The 11,787-nt window shown below is 39.5% G+C and overlaps 1 protein-coding gene across 4 annotated transcripts in view; it reads right to left on the reverse strand.

The window, feature by feature from the left end:
- Positions 1-11,787, reverse strand: part of SGMS1 (sphingomyelin synthase 1) — a 326,877-nt gene that overhangs the window by 299,211 nt on the left and 15,879 nt on the right. The window lies entirely within an intron of this gene.

The raw sequence follows: 11,787 nt of genomic DNA on the forward strand, positions 1-11,787 counted from the left end.
TCTCAAAAAGTCTGTATAATCCCACTTACATAATAGTCTTGAAAAAAAACTATAAAGTCAGAGAACAGATTAGTATTGCAATGAGTTCAGGAAGAAAGAGGATTTAAACTACAAAAAGGCAACACCAGAGAATTTGAAAGGTGATGAAATTGTCCCGTATGCTGTTTGCTATTTGTAGTGGTGGTTGCATGAATTAATGTCTGTGTTAAAATTAACAGAACTTGCTACAGACTGAATGCTTGTGTCCCTCCACAAAATTCATATGGTGAAACCCTTGTCCTCAATGTGACAGTATTCAGAGAGGAGTTCTTCAAAAAGGTCTTAAGTAGGGAGCCCTCAGGATGGGATCAGTGCCTTATAAGAAGAGATTGGACAAAAGAGAGATGACTTTTCTCTCCTGGATGTGAGGATATAGTAAGAAGGCATCCATCTCTGAACCCTGAGGAGGGCCATCGCCAGAACCCAATCACACTAGCTGGCACCCTAATATCAGACTTCAAGTTTGCAGAACTCTGAGAAATAAATGTCTGTTGTTTAAGATACCCAAGCTATGACATTCTTGTTAGAGCAGCCCAAACTGACTAGGACAGAACTATACACTTCCAAAAAGTGAATTTTACTGAATTTTAAATTTTTAAAATTTAAAAATTACTAAAAAGTAGCATTTAAAAATCATAGAAAGAACTGACAGGTCTTGGTGAATGGCTGGATATCTGACAGTTGTGGAGAAGGGGTGAAACATGAGGTCCATATAGCTCTAAAATTCTTTGCCAGGGGAACAATCATGTGACAGGAGACCATCAAGAGTCAGAATATCGGAAATAAACAGAGGCTCTAAGAGGTGCTAAGGATCAAGGGCCTTTGTTTTTAGCCCAATTTCACTAAACGAGTGACTCCATGAAATTATGCAAGCCACAACACCTCCCAGAGCCTTAGTTTACCTACCTCTAAAATGAGACACTGAAGCATGTGATCTTGAAGGTCTTTTCCTGCAACAAACATCCTAAGGTCAATTTTTTTAAAGCTACCGAGTCTGGAAAGATAGCAAAACAAATAAGGAGAAATACCTAGACATGAAAAAAAAAATAGTATACATCTGCACAAATATCACCAGAGAATAAAATAAAGTAAAACCATCAACATGTCTGAATGGTAAAGTGAGGTGATGAAAGTAGCCAATAGCAGAGAAAAGATAAGAGACCCAGAATACCACTCCATTGTATCATGGAAGCCAAGAGAAGAGGTTTCACAGGGGTTGGGGACAAGGAAGCTGGAATAACTCAAGAATCAAATGCAGAAACAGACAAAAAGAATGAGGACTGATAAAACAACAAAACTATACAGATTTTCATGTGATCAACAGAGTGACTGCCAAAAAAAAGTAACAAAAAAGCTCTCATCCAAAGCTTGCATGTTGTCTGCATATCTTGGTTGTGTTCTGACTGCTTCTGCCTTTGCATTTTCAGTCTCACTCTGCCTTCTTCATCTTTGCTGCTAAGAATATAGAATTTAATAAAATCTATCAGAATAGTCTCCCTGCAATAGCCCACTTCAGAGGCTATAATTTTCAAAATTTAGAAATTTCTGGAAATTAAAAATATGACTGTTAAGTGCTGGTGAGCCTTTTTATTTTTTTATTTTCATTTTTTGTCCTACTTAAGATTATTCAAAGACTCCAGAATTCTAGAGGAAAAGAAACAATTTCATTAACAGAATGGGATGAATACTTAAGGAGTACTTTTAATATTTAAGAAGTAATCCCAGCACTCTGGGAGTTTGAGACAGGAGGATCACGAGGTCAGGAGTTCAAGATCAACCTGGTGAAACCCCATCTCCACTAAAAACACAAAAATTAGCGGGGTGTGGTGGCGAGTGTCTGTAATCTCAGCTACTGGAGGGTGAGGCGGGAGAACTGCTTGAACCCGGGAGGCAGAGGTTGCAGTGAGTCGAGATCATGCCACTGTACTCTAGCCTGGGTAAGGCAGCAAGACTGCATCTCAGAAAAAAAAAGAAGAAGAAATACAAATATTTTATTATTGTTACTTTATTAGTCTGTCAGACAGGGAAATAGCTTGAAGTCAATAATATTCCCAAACTGACCAAGTGAAATGTGACAAATCCTTCATCTCTATCCAGAGTGGGCCTCAGGACACTATTTCATGGACTTCAAGCTATTTCTGCCAAGTGACACCAAGGAGACATATCACTCTGAGCACTTAACCAGAATCAGAGTATTGGAGAAATTAACAGTTACAAAGATACGCATATGCAAAGTTAATACAGAGAAAACTTTTCAAACACAACTACTTTTGCCAATTTTCCTTTTTGATGATTACATGTAAAAACATCAATCTGATATAGTCTGGTTCTACTGGTTATGAAAGAAGTTAAAGAGAAGGGGACTTGCTTGGGCTTGAAGTCTGGTTCCACACTAACAACTCACTAACTTTGAGTGAATATATTTACTCCTTTTTATCTCCTATTCTGCATCTACAAAATGGGGACAATCACGTTCTCCATCTAGCACTCAGGCTATTAGTGACATACATACCCAGATGAGATCATGTCTGTGGAAGCACTCAAGAGGAATGCAAATACAAACAGGAGGTATTATTACTGCTATCCTATATGCGGGAAGGGGAACGAATACATTTTGAACACCCAATCACATCCCAGCTGCCTCTTGCAAGTCAACCATATGCTTCTCTCCTATCAGAGCTGGGATGCTGAACAGATGCCGAATTGATGGGAGACAGAAAGGTGGTGAGAAAGAATGCTTTTGTTGCCCAGCTTCAGTCCTCCTGGCTAGGGGAAGATAGAAAAGTCATTTCTTATTCATTTCTATTCCACTAACCTTTTTGAGTCTTCTATGTGTCAGACACCATGCTGGATACTAAGAACATGTTAATTTTTGACAAAACAGTCTGTGTTCTCAAGCACATCCACTCTGGAAACTGCTTTGCAGAAATAGCCAAGAACTGAGTCTAGGAAAATAAGGATAAATGAGAGGAGAGAAGCAGGGGTGAGATAACAGAGCAGCAAGGAACCACAAGGGACAGGAAGGCAGATGAGAGGGCATGAAAATAGAAACCCATGTGTTCAACTAGGACTCTCAGGTCTTCACCATGGGCCAAGGACCACAGACACGTTTTTAAGCAGGAACTAACATGATCATTCTTGCAGTTTAGAAAGAGGACTGTGACCACAGTTGGGGACATGAAATGAAGAAGGAAGGGCAGCAAATGGGCAGTTCCAGCAGAAATCCAGGCACCAAGTGATAGGGACTCGAGAACAAGATAATAAAGAGGTAAAATGAACTTGCTTGGTGACTGGAAGGATTCAGGGGTAAGAGGAATTATAGATGACTCCTCAGTTCTGCCTTGATGACTAAGAGGATGGTGGGCTTTTTCACAAGATACAGGAAGAAGCATAGATTTGGCAGGCCAGACAATTTCACAATGTACTTGTGTCACTTGGTTAATGACCTCATGGTAAAGGAAGTCACTCTGTACCTTTGTGACCAACCAAAAAATCTTAAGTTTCTCAATATTTAGCTGCCTATTTCAAATTTCCATAGACAAGAGGACCACTTAAGACAGAATGAAATGGCTAGGCAAGAACTCAGTTCCATGCTCTTAACGTGTTGTAGCCAAAGTGAGAACATACTTGACAACAGAACTGAAGCTCAGAGAGGTTAAGTGGCCATGCAGCCAATAAAAGAGAAACTAAATTTTAATCCGGGATGGTCTGCTTACACAGCATCAGCTCTTCTTCTAGTATGCTATTCTACTCCTTTAAGTAAGGGCCTAACACTACTCATCATATGTACTACAGGTTGGATACCCTCTTTCCTGAATGCTTGGAGCCAGAAGTATTTTGGATTTCAGGATTTTTTCTGATTTTGGAATATTTGCATATACATAAAGAGGTATCTTGGGAATGGGACCCAAGTCTACACATGAAATTCATTTATGTCTCCTATCCACCTTCTACACATAACCTAAAGGTAATTCATGCAATTTTTTTTTTTTTTTTTTTTGAGATGCAGTCTCACACCTTGTTGCCCAGGCTGGAGTACAATGGCGTGATCTTGGCTCACTGCAACCTCCACCTCCTGGGTTCAAGTGATTTTCCTGTCTCAGCCTCCTGAGTAGCTGGGATTACAGGCATCTGCCACCATGCCCAGCTAATTTTTTATAGTTTTTTTAGTAGACATGGGGTTTCATCATGCTGGCCAGGCTGGTTTTGAATTCCTGACCTCAGGTGATCCACCCGTCTTATCCTCCCAAAGTGTGGGGATTACAAGTGTGAGCCACTATGCCTGGCCCACAATATTTTTAAAAACATTGTACAGGCAGCAAAGTTTTGACTGCAACCCTCACATGAGGTCAGGTGTGAAATTTTCCACTTGTGGCATCATGTTAGTGCTCAAAAAGTTTTGAATTTTGGAGCATTTCAGATTTTGAATTTTCAGATTTAGGATGCTCAACCAATACCTGTTCTCCAGCCATTTTATTCTTCTGAAACTGGCCTCTGAGAACAGAGTTCAGGCAACTCTGAGTCACCTCATTGTAATCTCTCCAAACACTGTTCCTATTGCTGAGCTCTCATTCAATGATCCTGTCAACCTGGAAAGTCCTGCCCCATCTCTGCTTCTTCAAGTTCATTTCAATGACTATTTCTGATAACGAGCCACTCTGTGGCTCTGCAAATGTAGGGAGAATGTTCTGGTTCCTACAGGAACTACTTCTTAATTCACCTGTCCTACCTTATACATAGCATTTAAAGTTCCTTCAGGGTAGTCCTTGTTTAACTCTGTCCTTATTTAACTAATACTTGTGTCACTGACTGAACCAAGCATGATACTTCACCCTGCTCAATAGTTTTTTGTGTGTTACGTCAGCAGAAGAAGGGAGGAGAAGGCTACTGGAGAAGATGCACAGTGTTTATTTGGAGCCTGCCAACTAAGCACTCATCAGGCTCTCTCCTAGGCACGAGAGCAATGACTGAAACAGCAAGGTCCCTGAACTTACACTGAAAATGTTTATTTTTTAAATAAATAAATACACACACATACATAAAGCAAACACATCAAAATGTTAACATTTAATAAAAGTGGGAGCTGGACATATATGCCTTTATTGTATTATTCTCTGTAGGTTCCTGAACATTTAAAATATTTTAACAATAAAAAAAAATTGTGATGAGAAGAAAATTAACATAGAGCCTCTACTCTCTGTGGAAAGAACTGCCTTGTCAGACTAACTTATTTCCAAAGGGTCTGGATAGAGAAAATGTTATAGTTATCTATTTTGTTTTTAACATTATGCTCCACAGCAGAGAAAACAATCAGGAGAAAAGGTGAAAATGTACAAGTTTAGACAATGGAATTCAATTGACCAATACAATAAGGTTCTCAAGCCAGTCTAGACTGTCCTCATTCCAAATCCTTATCCTCTGCAGTGGTAAATGATAAAAGAAAATAACAGAAAAACATAACCACCTTCTAAAACCGTTTTGCCTCTGAAGAGAAAGCCCTAATAATGACCACTACTGTTTTATTCTACATCTACAGTTTGTTACGATTCCCTAACAAACTTGTAGGAGGAGCATTTTACTGATGAGGAAATTAAGATTCAAACAACTTCAGTAATTTGCTCAACATCCGCTGGTTCCATTGCTGATGACAGGCTGCAGCCCAGGCTGCTCACCACCAGGGCTGAACCGTGGGGAGCGGAGTTAGCTTCCAAACCTCTCTCTGCTGAGAGTCAAACATCTTGGTTTTGTTTTCATTTAACCATGATGCACACCTCTCACTATCTGATACTCCTCCTCTTCTTACAAACTTCTGGGCTCTCACAAAGCAGTGGATCTTACAGAGAAAGAATTCTCTAGTACTCAGTTCAGTAAATTAAAAACACACACACACAAAATCCAAGAAATCACAGTCTTGAGATACAGTATCAAAAACAGTACCTCCAAATGGCAACTCAGGGCAACAAAAAAATTGAAGGGTAAAAAAAACTACACTGCACAACACACTGCAGTCACCAAAGAAACAATGCATGATTATTTTAAACTAAACAGCCTTAACATCTGAAGGGATTTTAACATCGTTGTCAGCAACAAACCTGTGAAAAGAAAAAGAATCGTTAAAGTCACTTTCCAATGTTATTTATCTTTAAACACTTGTGACTGTGAAGACCGTGAAAATTTATCTTCCATATGCAGACAGAGGGGCAGGACAAGTTACAGCATGTGTGAGCAGGTTAAGATTTTATTATTTACTAAATTTTCAAAAATGTATAATAGCATTAAACTTGAAATATATGCCATTGTTTATTCTAATAGGAGTTACATTAACCATTCTGGAAACAAAATGCAGATCAGAAAATGAGAAAAGTCAGATTTAATCTAAATATCATTTCTGACCCCTAGAGTTTATTCCTAAAATAGGGGCCTCAGTGCAAAAAGGCACTGTACATTTTCCTTTTCTATCACTTACTCCCCCACAGTCTAAGTTCTAGGGCCCTAAGCTGCTCTGACCACACCCTCCAGACTGTAAGGAAATTGCTGAGTCAAAACCACATAATCAGAGCCCTCTACCAGCTGGACCCTCATAAACCTGCCACCCCACCCAAAAGAAAGTAGAAGAGTCCCCCATGTGAGCCTGTACATAACAGGCTGCTCACCACCAGGGATGAACCATTTACATGTGCAACCCAAGCAGAGGTTACAGGATGGTGTCTAAGGAGGAACTATTAGGAAGATACGAGAACCAGAACTGCAGAGAACCTCAAAGACCAAAGTGGGGAGAAGAAAATGAAAAAGGGTGTTCCACAGCCCAGGAGGAGGAGAATAAAGAAGGATTCAACGCCATGGAGTAGGAATTAGTGCCAAAATAGCAATCTCAGTTAAGTGATCAGGGAAGATTCAGATTAAAAGGAGCTCAGGAGAGGATGGAAGATATAGACCCCGTGAATATAAATGCTCTCAAGGTTTGTGTTCATATTCTTCTCCTGATGATAACCTCCTTGAGAGTGAAGTACTTTCCCTTCACACAGCCAGCAGCAGTAAAGACAAATATCACTGGTATCAGTCCATCAAGAAGCGCGCTGCCAACTCCAATAGTCCAAAGCGACCCACAATTATGACTTATTTGAATCCCACAATATGGCAGATTTTACACCTCCAAAATCACACTTACAGTCAGCCACCAAAAATTTATAACATATAACAGACTCCAATAACAAACAGGCAATTATTTGCTTAGACATCTGATATAGTGCCAGGTTAGCTCACTACACTTGAAATTTTAATGGCACAAAAGAACCGCAATTATCTTTTTTCCCAGAGACACATTTATTTGATTATATCTTGCATACTGAAACAAAAAAAAATTATTCAAACAGTTTTATGGTTATTCTTTGGAATGGAGTATTTGACTTATTGCCAAATATATAAATTATATGACTAAGTATTAAACATGTATGTTTATTTTGTTCCAGAGGTCACCTATTTAAATCAAGGACTTAAAAAGTCCTTGATTTATCAACTCCACAAAAAGAAAGAAATATTATTCAGTCCTACAAATCCACACATACACTTGGTCCTTTTACTGAAAAAGACCAAGACAGACTCCAAAAAATGACTAAAAGGATCATACAACATGAAATATAAAAATAACACAATCCACAATGCTGTCAGTAAACTCACAGATAAGCCTCCCTCTTCAGATAGGTCATGTGCCTTTAGAAAATGTGGGCAATGCAAACAAACAGATTTGACTGGCATTGTTTAAAACCACCAGTTAATCACATTTGATTTTTATCAGGCCTATAAAGGTACAAAATATTTCACTTCTGTTACCACCAATCTGGAAGGTAATCTCAATTTCCTACATCACCACAAAAAAAGCACCTATAGACATGTCACTGCAAGATGTCCAGGCATCACAAAACCACTGGATCACCGCATGGAGTTGGGGGGAACATGCTACCCTGTATTCTCCACTGGGGCTCCCCAACCACCCATATTTGGGAAAAAATACAAATTAAAATCAAGAGAGCTGCTGTGCAAACACAGCCTGTAGCTCAGAACCTCAGCCCCATTTCCAAGCAGAATGTCATCCATAAACAGAAGTTCCAGAGCTGCCACAGTGAGACAGGCTCCCAGAGAAGCACACTGAAATAAATCATATCTGCATATCTAGTGAGCATTTAACCAGCTCAGACCGAACTAAGGAACCAAATGCTACTGCCAGATTTTCCCTCCTAAGGTACTGACAAGTAAGAGCTATCAGAGCAAAAGATATGAAAACACCAGGCAGTTTTCCAAGAACCCTGACAGGCCTTGCTCAAGGTTGCTGCCAAGTTTGCTGGTGAGACTGCTCTGAAGAATTGTGAAACCACACTCTTGACCTCAGGCATTACTAATGCCTTCAACTAAACACTGTTGAAAGTGGTGGGTGTGTTTATAACTGTGAAGGAGGCATTTTCTTGACCACACTGTGATAAGGCACCCTCTAATAAAACTGATCAGAAGAAGGAACATATTTTTATTTTCCTTTTTATTTATACAAATGTATGGGATACCTGTGCAATTTTGTTATATGCATAGATTGCATAGCAATCAGGTCAGGACTTTTAGGGTATCCATCACGCAAATAATATACATCATACTCATTAAGCAATTTCTCCTCATCCTCCCCACAACAATCTGAAGGTACTTAATGCCACTGAACTGTATACTTCAAAATCATTAAAATGGTACATTGTGGCATGTATATTTTACTATAATCAAAAAGATGTTTGTACTTTTTTAAAGTAGAGATTTGAAATAGTAGAAATATTTTTAAACTATATAAATACAATATATATTTCTATGTATATTCAAGAATCTACCAAAGTTGTCTTCAGTTTCCACACTTGGCCAAAATCTGACCTTCAGTCTCAGTCTGGAAAGCCAAAGACCAGGATACATTCTTCAAATATCACTTCTGGCATCCTTGAACTGGTGTGCAGTCAATGATTGCCTCACCTTGCAAGTAAACATCATATTAACATAATGTCAGTGATATGAACAAGGCACATTATTTTAATATTTGCTGTTGGTATCCAAAAACTGATTTCCAAATGTTGGTGAACATTCCTGATGTATCCTAAGAATTTCCTCCATCCATGAGCAAACTATATGGCCCTCAAGACTTTATCATGTAATTACCAAAGATGTTCAAAGATGGAATGGCTGGTTTATTGTGTAACAAAGCTCAGCTCTAACACTGTGCTTTTTTTTTTTTCTTTCTGGAGACAGGGTCTCACTGCATTACCCAGGCTGAAGTGTAGTAGCGCAATCACAGCTTGCTGCAGTCTCAACTTCCTGGGATTGGTGATCCTCCCAGCTCAGCCTCCCAACTAGTTGGGACTACAGATGCACACCACCACATCCACCTATTTTTTTTTTTTGTAGAGTTGGGGTTCCACTATCTTGCCAAAGCTGGTCTCAAACTCCTGGGCTCAAGCGATCCACCCACCTCGGCCTCCCAAAGTGCTAGGATTACATGTATGAGCCACTGCATCTGGCTTAGCACTGTACTTTGTGGATAATAGCACTGACATGACATGCCTACTAACAATATCAAAAAAACATGCTTACTAACAGCGAATGGTTGCTTGCAGGGAAAGCTGTCAATTGTTGAAAACTGAGGATGTCTTGAGAGAGCAAACATTTGTCACATGTAACCTCTGCAGATTCTTCTGTCATTCTTCTCCAGGAAAGATACTGAAATTAGTGTGCAGGCAGTGAAAGCTAAGATGCAGATGGAGATTCCAAAACAGCTCTGTTATCTTGAAAGCCAATTTCAGTGCTCCACAGCCACACTTTTACAGCCAAAGCTTAAAGATGCATTTTCCTCTCAACTGGTTGTATAAAGCAGCAAGTGAGTACAAAAATATCAGGGAAAAATGTGTATAAGGACAACAGTTTCACTTCTGCTTCTGAGATTATCCATATATATTCTCCTTCAAACAGCGCACAAAGCTGGGGTGAGGAAGTACTAAAATGAAACCACATCATTGTTGCCAAGAAAACCTTCATGTCCAGGAGTCAGAGAGAAGATAAGTCAGTTATATGACAAAAGATGAATATGTTGGAAACAAACTACCATGCATATTGTTTTATATGGACAGAGCCAAAATAATCACACAAAAATAAACTAAACAAATAAATAAAGGCCTTGCTCCTCCCTCCTCCAACTCAGATCAAAGTCAACATCCACCCAGTATCGAAAGTGTTCATTGCACTGATCATATATGGTAAGAAATTAAGTTCCTGTACCACAATGCCAAGTTCTGACTATTACAATCTTAATAATACAACTGTAATAATGTTTATAAAATGTCAAAGATGTTACCCAGAGGTCCATTCTAGGACAGCGAGATTTAGCTTTGGCAATACTATTCCTTTCAGCATTCCATCTTTTAGCATTTTGTCAAAATGTTCGCTTGGTGCACATCTAATATTTATAGAAAATAGATTAGAGAGTTATACACCAAAATGATACCAATGGTTATCTATGGGTAATAGGGTTATAAATATTATTCTAACCGATACATTTCTAAATAAAGGAGGAAGAGCAAGAGAGGAAAGAGGAGGAAAAGGACAAGGGGAGGAGAGAAGGAAGAGAAATAAGAAAAAGAAAAGTTGTCCTTGAAAGAAAACCCATTCTGGCTAAAAGGCTAGGACCGTGCACCCTTGGGTGGGCAGCACAGACTGTACACTATGAGACGCCAGGGGGCGCCACTCAGTGCCCACTCCTCAAACAGTGTGCTGAAGCCACCACACCCTTATACTTCATAGCCTCCCACAGTGCTGGGAGAGAAAGAAAGGTTTCAAGGAAGTTAGTGTAACCGTAGAAATTTAATCAATATGACATCTTAATTACTTAAGCTTTCTAAAAAATCAGTAATTTCAAGTCAAAGATGTAGCCTAATAACAAGAACAGAGAAACACACCTGATATGATTAAACAGGTGGCAAAACTGTCTGTGAAGGAGACAATCTTTTTGTAGTCTTCCTATGAATATAGTCACCCCTCAGTAATCCAGGAGATCGGTTCCTGGCCCTCAGGGACACCAAATTCCATGGATGCTCAAGTCCATCATATAAGAAAGTATGATGTTTGCATATAACCTACACAAAGCCTCCTGTATCTTTTAAGTCATCTCTAGATCAAGTATAATACATAATACAATGTAAATGCTGGGTAAATAGCTGTTATGCTATAATTTGGGGGGGGGGGCGGGTTGTTCATGTTTTTTTGACACAGGGTCTCACTCTGTCACCCAGGCTGGAGTAGAGTGACATAACCTCTGCTCACTGAAGCCTCAACCTCCAAGGCTCAAGCAACCCTCCCATCTCAGCCTCCCTGGTAGCTGGGACTACAGGTACATGCCACCATGTCTAATTTTTGTAGAGACAGGATTTTGTGGTGTTGTCTAGGCTTGTCTCAAACTCCCAGACTCAAGTGATCCACCTGCCTCAGCCTCCCAAAGTGCTGGGATTACAGGCATGAGCTACTGTGCCTGGGATATTTTTTTGGCCTTTTCCTCAAATATTTTCAATCTATATGATTGAATCTGTGGATGCAGAACTCATGGATTATTTACAGAATTTATTTGTGTGTGTGTGTGTGTGTGTGTGTGTGTGTGTGTGTGTGTGTGTGTGTTTTGAGACAGAGTCTTGCTCTGTCGTACAAGCTTGAGTGCAGTGGCGCAATCTCAGCTCACTG

The sequence above is a fragment of the Cebus imitator genome, unplaced genomic scaffold, assembly GCF_001604975.1.
Source record: "Cebus imitator isolate Cc_AM_T3 unplaced genomic scaffold, Cebus_imitator-1.0 Scaffold97, whole genome shotgun sequence".
NCBI classification, from domain to species: Eukaryota; Metazoa; Chordata; class Mammalia; order Primates; family Cebidae; genus Cebus; species Cebus imitator.